Source organism: Papio anubis, chromosome 11, assembly GCF_008728515.1.
Source record: "Papio anubis isolate 15944 chromosome 11, Panubis1.0, whole genome shotgun sequence".
NCBI lineage: Eukaryota > Metazoa > Chordata > Mammalia > Primates > Cercopithecidae > Papio > Papio anubis.
Genome location: NC_044986.1, coordinates 17,380,634 through 17,393,811, shown reverse-complemented (window position 1 = coordinate 17,393,811; position 13,178 = coordinate 17,380,634). Strand labels below are relative to the sequence as shown.

General features: G+C 39.2%; 1 protein-coding gene across 6 annotated transcripts in view; it reads left to right on the top strand.

Moving 5' to 3' along the window:
• ATRNL1 (attractin like 1) overlaps positions 1-13,178 on the top strand; it is an 832,634-nt gene that overhangs the window by 737,956 nt on the left and 81,500 nt on the right. The window lies entirely within an intron of this gene.

Below are 13,178 nucleotides of genomic sequence, written 5' to 3'. Positions count from 1 at the left end.
TAAATTGAAAATGATAATGATTGCTGTCACTTTGTGATGGAAGATTATGGATTTCATAGTTTATGGATTCTTCCTAATGAGAAGCAGATTAACTTTTCTCACTGGATCAAAAATCCCAATGGCCCAAATCTCCACTGCTGAAAAGAAGCTATGTGCTACAACTGGAAGTAGAATTTTGCCATGATCCTGCCTCATAGATGATTGACTATACCATTACCAAAAGAATACTACTAGAAAGTCTAAGGTTTTGAAATTTTTAAGTTTTCTACATTAGCCTTAGAAGTTTGGGCAGGATGATTAGATTATTTTGAATAATCTAGAAATATTATATAATGTTTAAAATAATCGTTTTCCCACAGTGTCATGGATGTCTTTCTTGTTTATAATGATAACAATAAGAGAACTTTGGTTTCATTTCATGAAAAGAGGAAAGGGAAAAAGAACCAGGCATTATTTTAAGTGCTTTATATATTCATTGGTGTAACCCTCTTAATGATTCTGTGGAGATGATTATCCCGCTTTTACTATTTAGAAAACCAGAACTCTAGAGAGATTAAATGACTTCCCCAGGGTAAATACAGCTAGTGAGTGAGTGAGCCAGAATTCAAACCCAGGGACATTGGCTCCTCAGCCTGTGTGACTCTCCCTCATCACTGTGCTCCTGTGGATAAAGATAATGGAGCATAGCCCTTATTCCTAAAAAACCTTTAAACCCAAAGTCAAGGAGGAAGGCCCTAGAGGGTCTCTGCTAAGCAGTGGGCTTATGGTAGTAAGGACAATTTTATCTTTGCCGGTGACTTCAGAAATTTGGTAAAATGCAAATCTCTGCATGCCATGGCGCATCTACTAATGAAACTATGACTCAGCATATGTAATAGGAAGAAGCCCATGAACTCACAGGAAAAGAAATTAAACTCGTACATCTGAGCTCTGGACTTGGAGCCACAAGCCCTAAGATCTAGACCTAGCTCTGTCACTCACTAGCAGTGGGACCATGGGCAAGTCTTTTAGTCTCTGGGTCTTCTGTTTTCCCATGCAAAAAATGATGGGGTTAGATTAGATTCCTAAGATGCGTTTCACTCTAACCCCATTGCACGGTTTAATACTGCAAATTATGCTAAGTCATGCCAGTTTGGGGTGGGGAGAGCAAATAACTCGCGTCTGAGTGGTACTTTAATTTATCTTTTTAGCTGCTCAGAGCCATTGGGAAACTTTATTTTCATATGTATTGATTATTAGTGACTAAAAATAGTTAGCATTGCTCCTTAAATTTAACAAAATCTTAAAATTGTGTTAATGAAATCTTCTTAGCATGTTTGAAAGAGGTAGGTGGTTTAGAGTGCCCCCATTTTCGAAGTGAGTAAAAAGAAGCTAACACTACCAGTGAGAGGTACATTTCCCGTAATCTCAGAGATGGATGGGAAATGGAGTCCAGGTCTGCTACACTGCTGCACAGTGTAGTACTTTCTCCTCTGAAGACAGTTTTTTAAAGCAAATTTCCAGTTTCTAGCAGCCTCTGAAATTTCTATCCCTTCAGACTTTGTTTTTCTTTTATAATTCTGCCACCGTATCTTCACACTTGTAGAAATACATCTGTTGATATAATCTTAGCACTTTCTTTGTTAGAGGTGGCTAGAATAAGAAATAGAACTACTGAATTACATCAAAACTTCATTATAAAAATCTGGCATGTTAGTTGCCCTTTAACCTCAAATATAAATATTGTTTATAGCCAGTGTATGTGTCTTCACAAAGAAGAAAGAAAAAGTGGCATTCATGGTAAAATAAACTAGAAAATTAGGCAGATAGCCCAGGAAACAACAGAGATAAGAACAAATATCTGAGATTCTTGTTAATAAATATGACTCTGTGTCAAAAAAATATCTGATATTAAAAGACCTTAAAATCAACAGAAGGAAATAATTTTCCCTTGTTTCCAAAATAGAGTTATTGTGAATCCTCCCTTGCTACTCTTACTCATTCAAGAAACGTGTAAACGTATCTATTATATGGCAGCACTGGATCTACTATAGTGAACCAAACAGAGTTCCTGCCCTCATAGAGGTTACAGCCTATGCAGAGACAAACATTCATGCAAATCAACGCATGCAAATCAACTCATACTTACAAGTTGTGTTAAAGTGCTATGAACAAAGAACAGAGAGGTGAAATAAAACAGATGTACAATTGCTAAGTTTAATATTTGTCCACAGCAGTAATCGAGTGATAAACATAGTCATTAAAATGCCCTTTCCTCAATTCTAACATCTCTGTAGTGTTTGACTGTCGATTATTCCCCACTTCACCTCCCCACGTTCTGGAAACTTTCCCTTCCTCTGTTGTTTTGTGCCTTGACCCATCACAGGTACCCACTTAGAATTCACTTAGCGGCAATGGCTGTAGAGCACCTCCTTTCTGTGCATCCTCAGCTTCGTCTGCCCCTTGCATACAGGCTTTCCCCCAGGTCTGATCCTTAGCCAGCTTCTTTTACCCTTTCCACTCACTTAGGGAAAACTTCTCTGCAGCTAACTGCCTGCCAGTCCTGTGGGTCTTCAGCCAACACCTCTCACATGCTGAGCACCGGCATCTCAACCTGGATTTCCTCCCGTTCAGATAAAAAGTCAGCCTTCCTTCCCCCTTCCCTCTATCACCTCCCACCATTCCCCAGACCAGCTCTTCTCCCCTGACTTGCCTGTTTTTGTAAAGTCTGTTTCGGAGTGGCTCAAGTTTGAAACCTTCAAATTAGCCTGTCTTCTCTCTCTTTCTGCCCTTTTACATCTCAGTAATCATGAAGCTCCACAGATTTTATCCCTGGAGCAGACAGGGAAGACATCTTATTTTTTCCATTCTTATTCCCTCCATGCTTTGTTCTGGGAGTGGTTGCTTCTCACCTGGGTTGCTCCCAAAGGAAAGCACAGCTCTAATCATATCACTTCCTCATACTTTTGCAGACTTTTCATTACCTGTTGAAATAGGTCTAGACGTTTACTCTGGCATGAAGGGTCTTCTCTGACCTCTCCTCAACTTCCCGTCCGGGTTTAGCACCTCAGAGTCCTAAGCCTACCTGCGCAGCACCACTGGCTACATGGGGGTCCTTGGACAATTATTTTAAACTCTCAGGCCTTCAGTTTCTTCATCTACAACATGAGAAAAATGACTAGATAAATATCTTTGTGATGGCTGCTGGGCCTATCATTCCATACATATTTTTCTTATGATTCTCTGAGTGCAGGTGTGGTCTGCCATACTGTTGTTTCTTGTACCTGAAATCCTCTCTGTTAGCTGCTTGTTTTCAAAGCCTGGTTCAAATGGTATTTCCTCTTCCGTGAGACCTTTTCAGTCCCCTCCGTACAAATGTGACCTCACTGTCTTGAAATCCCATGCCTTCTAACATATATCTGCACCTTCTAACATATATCAAACTTGCTATGTTCTTTTCATTATTCCCCAGTAGTAAGCTCTCTGAAGGCAGTGGCTGTATCTTATTTTATCTTTGAATCCCTAGCTGCTAACCAGTTTCTGGTACTTAATAGTTGCTTGATAAATATTTAATTGATGAATAAAATTATCTTACAATTTTGGAGACTCTTCACCATAAAAGATATGCAAAAGATGTATACTCCACAAATGTCTACTTTACAACGTAAAATTTCGCTTCAAGCCCATAACCCCTATAGACTGGATTTTGTGTTTTTATATTTCATGTAAGATGGATCAAGCTACATATCTCAGGGATAGAAATCAAGCCCCAAACTGTACTTTCAATGGAATACATCTATGAAAACTAACTTGTTTAGATTTAAGGTTCAATGAACATGAGAATATTAGGGAAAGATGACACAAAACAATAAAGCAATTTATATTTCCAATGTAGCATGTCTGAAACCAATCATAGAGATCTTCTGTTTTCATGATTTGAATACTGATTTATTCCTTGGATAGTAATTTTTTAAACTATTTTATTTAAGTTTGAAAGAGCCCAACTCAGTTCTACCCTTTATGACCAGAAAAATAAATTACTTTGAATTTTATGGAAATGTCCACATATTAGTTATACTCAGGACAGATAACCTCACAAAAGATAACTGGCAATTAAAAAGCATCAATTGTTGGTGGTGTCATTAAAACATACTGGTTGGAAGACCGGGCGTGGTAGCTCACGCCTGTAATCCCAGCACTTTGGGAGGCCAAGGCGGGTGGATCACCTGAGGTCAGGAGTTCAGGACTAGCCTGGCCAACATAGTGAAACCCATCTCTACTAAAAATACAAAAATTAGCCAGGCGTGGTGGCAGATGCCTGTAATCCTAGCTACTGGGGAGGCTGAGGCAGGAGAAACACTTGAACCCAGGAGGCACAGGTTGCAGTGAGCCAAGATTGTGCCATTGCACTGCAGCCTGGGCAACAAGAGCGAAACTCCGTCCCAAAAAATAAAACAGAACGAAACATAAAAACAAAAAAGCCATAAATACTGTTTGTTGTGAATCTATTCTTTGCACCATAGTGTTCTTTCAGTTACTATAACCCTACAGGGCAGTAGACCCCAACCTTTTGGCACCAGGGACGGGTTTCATGGAAGACAATTTTCCCACAGACCTGGGGATCAGCGGCAGGGGTGATGGTTTTGGGATTAAACTGTTCCACTTCAGGTCATCAGGCGTTAGTTACATTCTCATAAGGAGTTTGCAACCTAGATCCCTCACATGCGCAGCTCACAATAGGGTTCGTGTTCCTATGAGAATCTAATGCCTCTGCTGATCCAACAGGAGGTGGAGCGCAGGCTGTGATGCTCACTCACGCCCACCCATGGCTCACCTCCTGCTGTGAGGCCCGGTTCTCAATAGGCTACAGACTGGTACTGACATGCAGCCTGGGGTTGGGGGTCCTTGCTATGAGGTATGTACAGTTGACCCTTGAACAACATGGGTTTGAACTGTGTGGGCTCATTCATATGCAGATTTTCTTCTGTCTCTGCCACCCTGAGACACCAATACCAGCCTCTCCTTTTCCTCCTCCTCCACTTACTAAAAATGAAGACAATTAGGATAAAAATCTTTATAACGACCTATTTCCACGTAATGAATAGTAAGTATATTTTCTCTTCTTTATGATTTTCTTAATAACATTTTCCTTTTTCTAGTTTACTTTATTATAATAATACAATATATAACATATACAACATACAAAATGTGTGTTAATCAACTGTTTATATTATTCATAAGGCTTCTGGTCAACAGTAGGCTATTAGTAGTTAAGTGTTCAGGGAGTGAAAAGTTATACAGGGACTTTAACCTGAACATCTTGTTCAAAGATCAACTGTGTTACCACTTTTCTTTCACACATGAGAAAAATGAACTTGTGGATATTAAGTAACTTGCTTATAGCCACATAGTAAAGAATTATGGAGCAAGAATTTAAAACCAGAAAACTTTTACATCACAGTGCTTTTTATAGATGTTTTTGTTTTTGTTTTGCTTTTTCATTTCTTAGCTATATGAAAGACCATTAGCTGTTTGTGTTTTGAGGATAGCACAAGGGTTTTCTTTTACTGACCACTGTCACTCTAAAATGACATGCTCATGGTCCTCCCATTTCAGACTTTTAAATTTATCTTTCTGTCACTTTTAATTGTGAGAAATTGATTAATATGTAAAGGAAACAAAGAGGAAAATAAGGATGAGAAGCTTAAAGAATAGTGAACATGGGCCCGGCGCAGTGGCTCCCACCTATAATCCCAGCACTTTGGGAGGCCATGGCAGCCGATCACAAGGTCAGGAAGATCGAGAACATCCTAGCTAATACAGTGAAACCCTGTCTCTACTAAAAATACAAAACACTAGCCGGGCATGGTGGCTGGTACCTGTAGTCCCAGCTGCTTGGGAGGCTGAGGCAGGAGAATGACTTGAACCCAGAAGGTGGAGCTTGCAGTGAGCCGAGATCACGCCACTGTACTCCAGCCTGGGCGACAGAGCAAGACTCCTGTCTCAAAAAAAAAGAATAACAAACATGGCTAATTAAACATGCTGCAGAAATAAGTCAGTCTTAAAAGTTAACTCAAGAATACTTTCAAGGCTGAGCAATTGGAAACAAACTCACATGAAAAATCAGAATTCATGGAAATGAAAAATGAGACCGCCAGCACTGAAACATGACCAACACATTTTTCTTTTCTTTTTTCTTCTTTCCCATCTGCCACCTCTTTCTGGTATTGCTGGAATTGACTGGTAAATAATTAATGTGGTCAAAGAGAAAAATAGGAAAAAATTAAAACTCATCAAGACAACTTACAAAGCCAAAGAGGAAAATCAAAATGTGTTGCAATAACCAAGCTGCCTTTGAAGCAACAAAACAACACAATAAGAATGTTGTGGGTATGAATAAAATGTTAAAGGTCAACCATTGTGAAAGACAGCATGGCAATTCCTCAGAGATTTAGAACTGGAAATACCATTTAACCCAGCAATCCCATTACTGAGTGTTTATCCCAAGAAATATATATCATTCTGTTATAAAGATACATGCATGCATATGTTCATTGCAGCACTGTTCATAATAGCAAAGACATGGAATCAACCCAAATGCCCATCAATGATAGACTAGATAAAGAAAATGTGGTACATATATACCATGGAGTACTATATAGCCATAAAAAGGAATGAGATTATGTCCTTTTCAGGGATGTGGATGAAACTGGAAGCCATTATCCTCAGCAAACTAACACAGGAACAGAAAACCAATTACTGTATGTTCTTACTTATAACTGAGAGCTGAACAATGAGAACATATGGAAACAGTGAGGAGAACAACTTATACTGGGGCCTGTTGGGGGAGGGAAAGGAGGGGGAAGAGCATTAGGAAAAATAGCTAATTCATACTGGGCTTAAAACCTAGGTAATGGGTTGATACGTTTAGCAAACCACCATGGCACACATTTACCTATGTAACAAACGTGCACATCTGCAACATGTACCCCAGAACTTAAAATAAAATAATATAAATGTTAAGGATAAGTTTGTGAGTTCCTCCATTATTTCTTGTGATAGCTAACACCTTGGTTTATATAAAACTGCCAATTGGTAGAAAAAAAATTCCTTTTAATTGGTTATGAATTAAATAGTCCTGCTTTACATAGGTTTGGGAGAACTTAAAAGAAGGTTGCTGCCTTCATTACATCAGGCTGCTTATAGACGCTAATAAAATATTAGAGTCTAGGTGACTTAAACAACAAACATTTGTTTCCCACAGTTCTGGAGGCTGGAAAGTCCAAAACTAAGATGCCTGGCCAATTTGGTGTCTGGTAAGGGCCCTTTTCCTGGTTTGCAGATGACCACCTTCTAGCTATATCCTCACATAGCGGAGAGAAAGGACTCTGATTTCTTCTTATAAGGGCACTAATCTCATCATGAAGCTCCACCCTTTTGACCTGATCTAAACCTAATTAGTCGTCCCCAAAGACCCCCACCTCCAAATACCATTATATCAGGGATTAGTGCTTCAATGTATGAATTTGGTAGGAGGTGGGGCACAAACATTCAGGCCATAGCAGCCTCCTTCTGTAGTTAAAAAGAATGGATGGGTTCTGAGTCTCAGAATGACTAGAACCAAGGTATCCGGATCTCTCAAGCAGGGAGCGAGAGATCCAGAGACCTTGGTTCTAGTCCCTGCTCATATTACCCCTCCTTCATATTTATTGTAACATGTTGTACAAACCTAACCAGAAAAAGACAATAATATAATTCAGCAGCAGGCAGTACTGCACAATTCTGCCACCCAGAGCCCTCAAAAGGCAGACAGAGGGGAACTCCTTAGATCCAAAAAGGAAAATTCAGTGACTTGAGAAAATATATAAAAGGTTAAGAGTGGGTAAGTGGCCCTGCAAATTCCTTCTAGTCACAGAAACATTTTTCTGGGGGTCACCTCATAGGGCCAGTGGTCCCTCAGCAAATCCAAAAGTGTGGTCAAATTTTGATCAAAACTTCATGTTATACTGATAGCTGGTTTAATCTCGGGTCCTGCCATAGGCTATTTAATGGCGTCGTAGTATCTACCAAAGGCATTTTTGAGTGTGGATGTCCCCTTACTCTTAATGAAAGTCCTGGTGGAGGAGCAAGCGCCAGCAGTAGAAATGTAATTCTATAAAAGGTAAATGTTGATTACAATTATATTAACTCCTTAAGGCCACAGTGATCTTTCTCTAAGAGCTTGTAGGGAAAAAGTTAATGGCCCTCTGAAAAGAGAGTAATTTATCTCCTTTTATCCACTTTATAATTTGCAAGTGAGCATAGCCCATGCAAGTTGAGCAGGCTTCTCTCCCTGATGGGTGGCATATCCAAAGCTTTCATGCAGGTAAAAGCACTGGAGTAAACCTGAGAGAGCTCATCTTCTTCCTTAGGAGCTGGGACTGAAGCTGGTCCACAGGACTTCAGGGAGGTGGTTTGAGGAATCCTACATGGTCCCTGGGATCATCATTTAGAAGCCTTGAGGGAATAAATGGATTCTTGTTCTCTAAACCTGCTGTCTGATATAATTTGAATTGAGCCTTGAAGCCCCTAAAAGTCTGGATGCAGTGACCATACATTCAGTTCCATTTATTCAACAAGCCAGGCAAGGATCATCAAATCAATAACATGACTGTGCCATCTGCCTTCCCTTTGCTCACCATCACAATGAAAAATGACTCCTTAAGTGTTCTGCGAGGCAATTAACTCTGAAGGAAGAGCTGTAATGGAGAGAGGCTGAGTTACATTTGTATTCAAAACTTTACTGGTAAAATGGAAAGGAAGCTGTTGTCCATATTAATAGATACATAAAATGTATAAATGGGGTAATTTGGTATTACTCTATTTATGCATAATATTATACAACTGCAGAAACACAGAGCTAGGAAGGGCACTGAAATGACATACGGCTCCTCCAACTGTGTGCAGTCACAGCTGGCGACCCTGTCCAGAATCATCTTGGACAGACAGACTGTTTCTAAAGACATTCCCAGAAGTCATGCTGATGACTTCCGGGACTAATTCATTCCGTTATTTAACAGTCTTCACTGCAATTTTATTCCATTTTCTTTTGTTCTCTTTCTTCTTGTTCTCATCTCTCTAGAAATAGAGAACAGCTAATTATACTTCCTATAATAATCCATCATGTGGTAGAAGGCAGTTTTGAAATCACCACCCAGCCTTCAGTTCAGGTTCAATACAGCACTCCCAGTCCTTCCATCTGGGCCTTTAAAGAGCCTGGCTTCTAGCTTGAGTCATCTGGTGACTCTCAGAATGCTCTTCAACCTTCCCAAATATTATCGATTCAAGAGACATGAAGTACAAAGGGACTCTGTCCATTTGTTTGACAGATGAGGAAACTGGAGCTTATTGGAAAAAATCTCCAAAGATATCCTCGGAGTCCACCATCTACTGTATGGAAGAGCCAATCCAAGAGCCCTCTTGGGCTTTCCTCTCCTTGTTTGTTTCTCAGTGCCTAACCTCTCTTTTCAACCAGCTGCCCTGACCTGTTGGCCGCTTCCCCACTTGCAGTTCGGTAGGACTCCTTTGTCCCTGCCTGACCTTTTATGCCATTCTGCATTGTGTATCTATGCCCACAGTTTTTCTTGCACAAAAAAGGGAGCAGTTAGTTTGTTAGTTTCTCTTATGTTTCAAGGTCATATTTGAAGCTTAATCCTGTCCTTTTAAATGCCTTTCTAGTGCCCTGTGACCCATTTGATATTTTCTGAAAATATGATAATTTTAGGGAGATGTTTGATGCCTCACAGTGCTGGATTCCAAAGGGACTTTTAAAATGCCATTTGTTATGAATGCACCATACCTCTGTCCCTTTGCAGGTACCATTGCCTCTGCCTAGATTGTCCTACCCATCAGCCCCTCTCCAATATACACACCTCCCCTTTTGCACCAAGAGTATTTCGAATTAAAAGGTCACCTCTTCATGAAACTTGTCCCTATGTCTACCCATCCTCAGTCCTCTGCTTTGTTTTTTTTTTCATTTACTGTTATAAAATTTTTCTTACACTGTCTCCATCCCACCCAGGTGAGCTAAGGGCAGGGATGTTTCCTGTATTATATCTGTAGGGGCTAAATGGTGCCTACAACATAGCAAAAGGCCAGTATATTTGCTTAATTATTTCCTCCACTTCTCTTACTCACCTGTGCATATTGGTGCTACCTTCCCAGAGTCCAACTCTTAAGCTAGCTGTAAATTCACACTTTCTACTGCCCTTTGTCATGTACCTTGCTATAAATTAATTACAGATGCTTCTCAGGTTTTAAAAATGATAAACCACCCCAATCTCTGGCCTGAAATTTGGTTTATGAAATAGAAATGAAAACTTTGTTGAGGTTAAATCAGTTCCTTACTACTAACTAGGCCTGTTGTCTCAGCCCCATCCTTGTGACCTATTTGTCTCAAGTCTTAGTAGTCATTTTGCAATACATGATTTTTTCTATGTTTAACAAATTTCTTTCAGTCTTTTGTTATTTTTTTCCAGATATAAAAATACCACTTTGATACTCTGGTCGTTCATAAGATCATTGTTTGATAATTTTTAACACCATTCTTTTTCCTTTTCTCAAAAATGAGGCCAGGCGCAGCAGCTCACACCTGTAATCCCAGTGCTTTGGGAGGCCAAGATATGAGGATGGCTTGAGGCCAGGAGTTTGAAACAAACCCAGGCAACATAGTGAGACACCCATCTATACAAAAATTAGAAAAGAAAAAAAATAATGTTTCATAGATTATTTATTATCAGTGCTTTAAGCAGGATCAGAGCTCCTACCACTTTTCTTGATGGCCTAGGTATGAGTCACCAGACTGTGCTTCTGCTGGTTGGATCATCCATTTATAGTTTCTGCTGATTCTTGCTAGGCTATCTGGCTCCTGTATCCTTTGTTGTGGATTTTTAGATCACAGTTGTTCTTTCAGACTGAAAATTTTCAAGCACTTTGAAAGTCTCTTTTAAGCATTATTTGTTATTAGTATTTTCTGTTACATATAAAAACAAGCCAAATTTTTAAACCTATTGCCTACTGCATTACAGGTTATATTCAATTTCCCTTTATGTTTCCAGTGGATCACTTCAGTTCTCTCATTATTGCTTTTCACCTTCCCTGATGCTTCCGAATCATCGTGTTTTGCTCGGCTTCTTAGGTGACTTATAGTCTTGTTAGAACACTCCTAAGTTCCATTTTAACTCTTTGTGCTGCTCTTGCCTGTCCATTTGAACTTTCCCTCAACCAGCTTTTTTCATCTGCGTTAAAAGTATTTCTCAGAAATGCAAATTAAAACACTACTGAAAGATTATTTCTTACCCATTATGTTGGTGAAATTTAAAAAGTGTGGCAACCTAGTGCTGGCAAGAATGCAAACTGGTACAGCAACCCTGCTGGAGAGGAATTTGACAAAACCTAACACAGCCTCACTTGTACTCTTTTGACCCAGCAGTCCCACTTCTAGGAATTTACATCTCCAGCAATATGAAACTACATATGCATGAGTTATTTATTTTAGTACTTTTTTGTAATCACAAAATGTTGGAAATAACCTGAATGACCATACATAGAGAAACAGTAAAATGAAGTTGGTGCATGCATAAATGAAATACACTGTATCTGTATGAAAGAATGAGGAAGACCTTGAGACACTCATATGAAATTATTTCCAAAATGTATTAAGTGAGAAAAGTAAAGTGCATACAGATATCTAGAGTGTCTGTCCTTAATGTAAGAAATAGGGACTATAGAGAAATCTACAAATGTCTACTCATTTTGCAAAAGATGTATAGAAAGATAAGTTGGAAACCAACAAGACTGGTTACCTACAGGAAATAAAGCGAGATGGGGTATAAAAATGGAGCCATGAAAGGGGGAGTTGGAGGGACCCTTCTTTGAGTACACCTTTGTATATAACTCTGACCCTTTAGAAAACCTGACCTTTCACCTACCCAATCAGTTAGGATGTGGGAGAACCCAAATTAAATACAAACTGTAAAAAAATGACCTAAATGGATTCAAATGAATAAATAACTATGCTGGGGGTATAGAGAAGAAAATAGCAACCTAAGTATCTTTAGAAAATGATTATTTTGACTATATACTATAACACTAAAGGCAACCAAAAATATATATATGAATGTACTATAGTTGTATATTTGCTTCTACAAACAGGAGCATGGACCAGCAATTCTGACACTATTTAATGTCCATGCTAGGATTGAACAAAATAAATATTTTCTGGATGATGAGAGCTAGTTTTCTCACTGTCAGAGAAAAATGATACATATGAGGAAAGTGAGAAGACTAGAATGAACTCTGAGGCATTGGGTTGGAATTAGAGGGATCAGCATGAGTTTATTCACATATAGGTGGATGCACACCGAAATACAGATGTATGCATATGTGTTGGTATACAGTTGTATGTTTCTTAATGCTGCCTGCTGAGAGGTCCTAGAAGCAATGATATCTCAGTTGCAATAAATGTACTTAGCACTCATCTCTTGGTTTCATAACACCATTCTCCAATAAAATGAACCAGGATTTTTGAGTATATGGTCGATTCCAGGGCTAAGAAGGGCCAACACAAGATAAGCTTGGAATATCTAATGGTTCCAGAAAATAAGTACTCAAAAAATTATGAAGACATGTTAAAAGGACTTAGGAGCCAACCTGAAGGAGCAGCTAATGGCCAAAGTTGGAACAACTCGAACAAAATAAATAAGTATAGTATTGGATTAGTACTCAATAAATGTAAGATCCATGAGTCCACACTGAAAGATTGAATAGATAAGAATAGATAGTTCGAGACCAGCCTGGTCAGTATGATAAAAACCTGTCTCTACAAAAAATACAAAAATTAGCCAGCCATGGTGGTGTGTGCCTATAGTTCCAGCTATTCAGGAGGCTGAGGTGGGAGGATCATTTGATCCCAAGAGATTGAGGCTGCAGTAAGCTGAGACTGCACCACTGCACTCCAGCCTCAGAGCCTTGGTAACAGAGTGAGGCCCAGTATCACAAGGAAAAAAAAAAAAAAAAAAGAAGTGGGAGAGAAGAGAGCAGTACTTTCTTATAGTAGAATTCTAATTAATGGATGTGGAAGTAAGGGAAATAGAAAAATCGCCATTAGACAAATACCACAGTAGTAATTGTTAAAGGCAAGAACCACTGATGAAATCTAA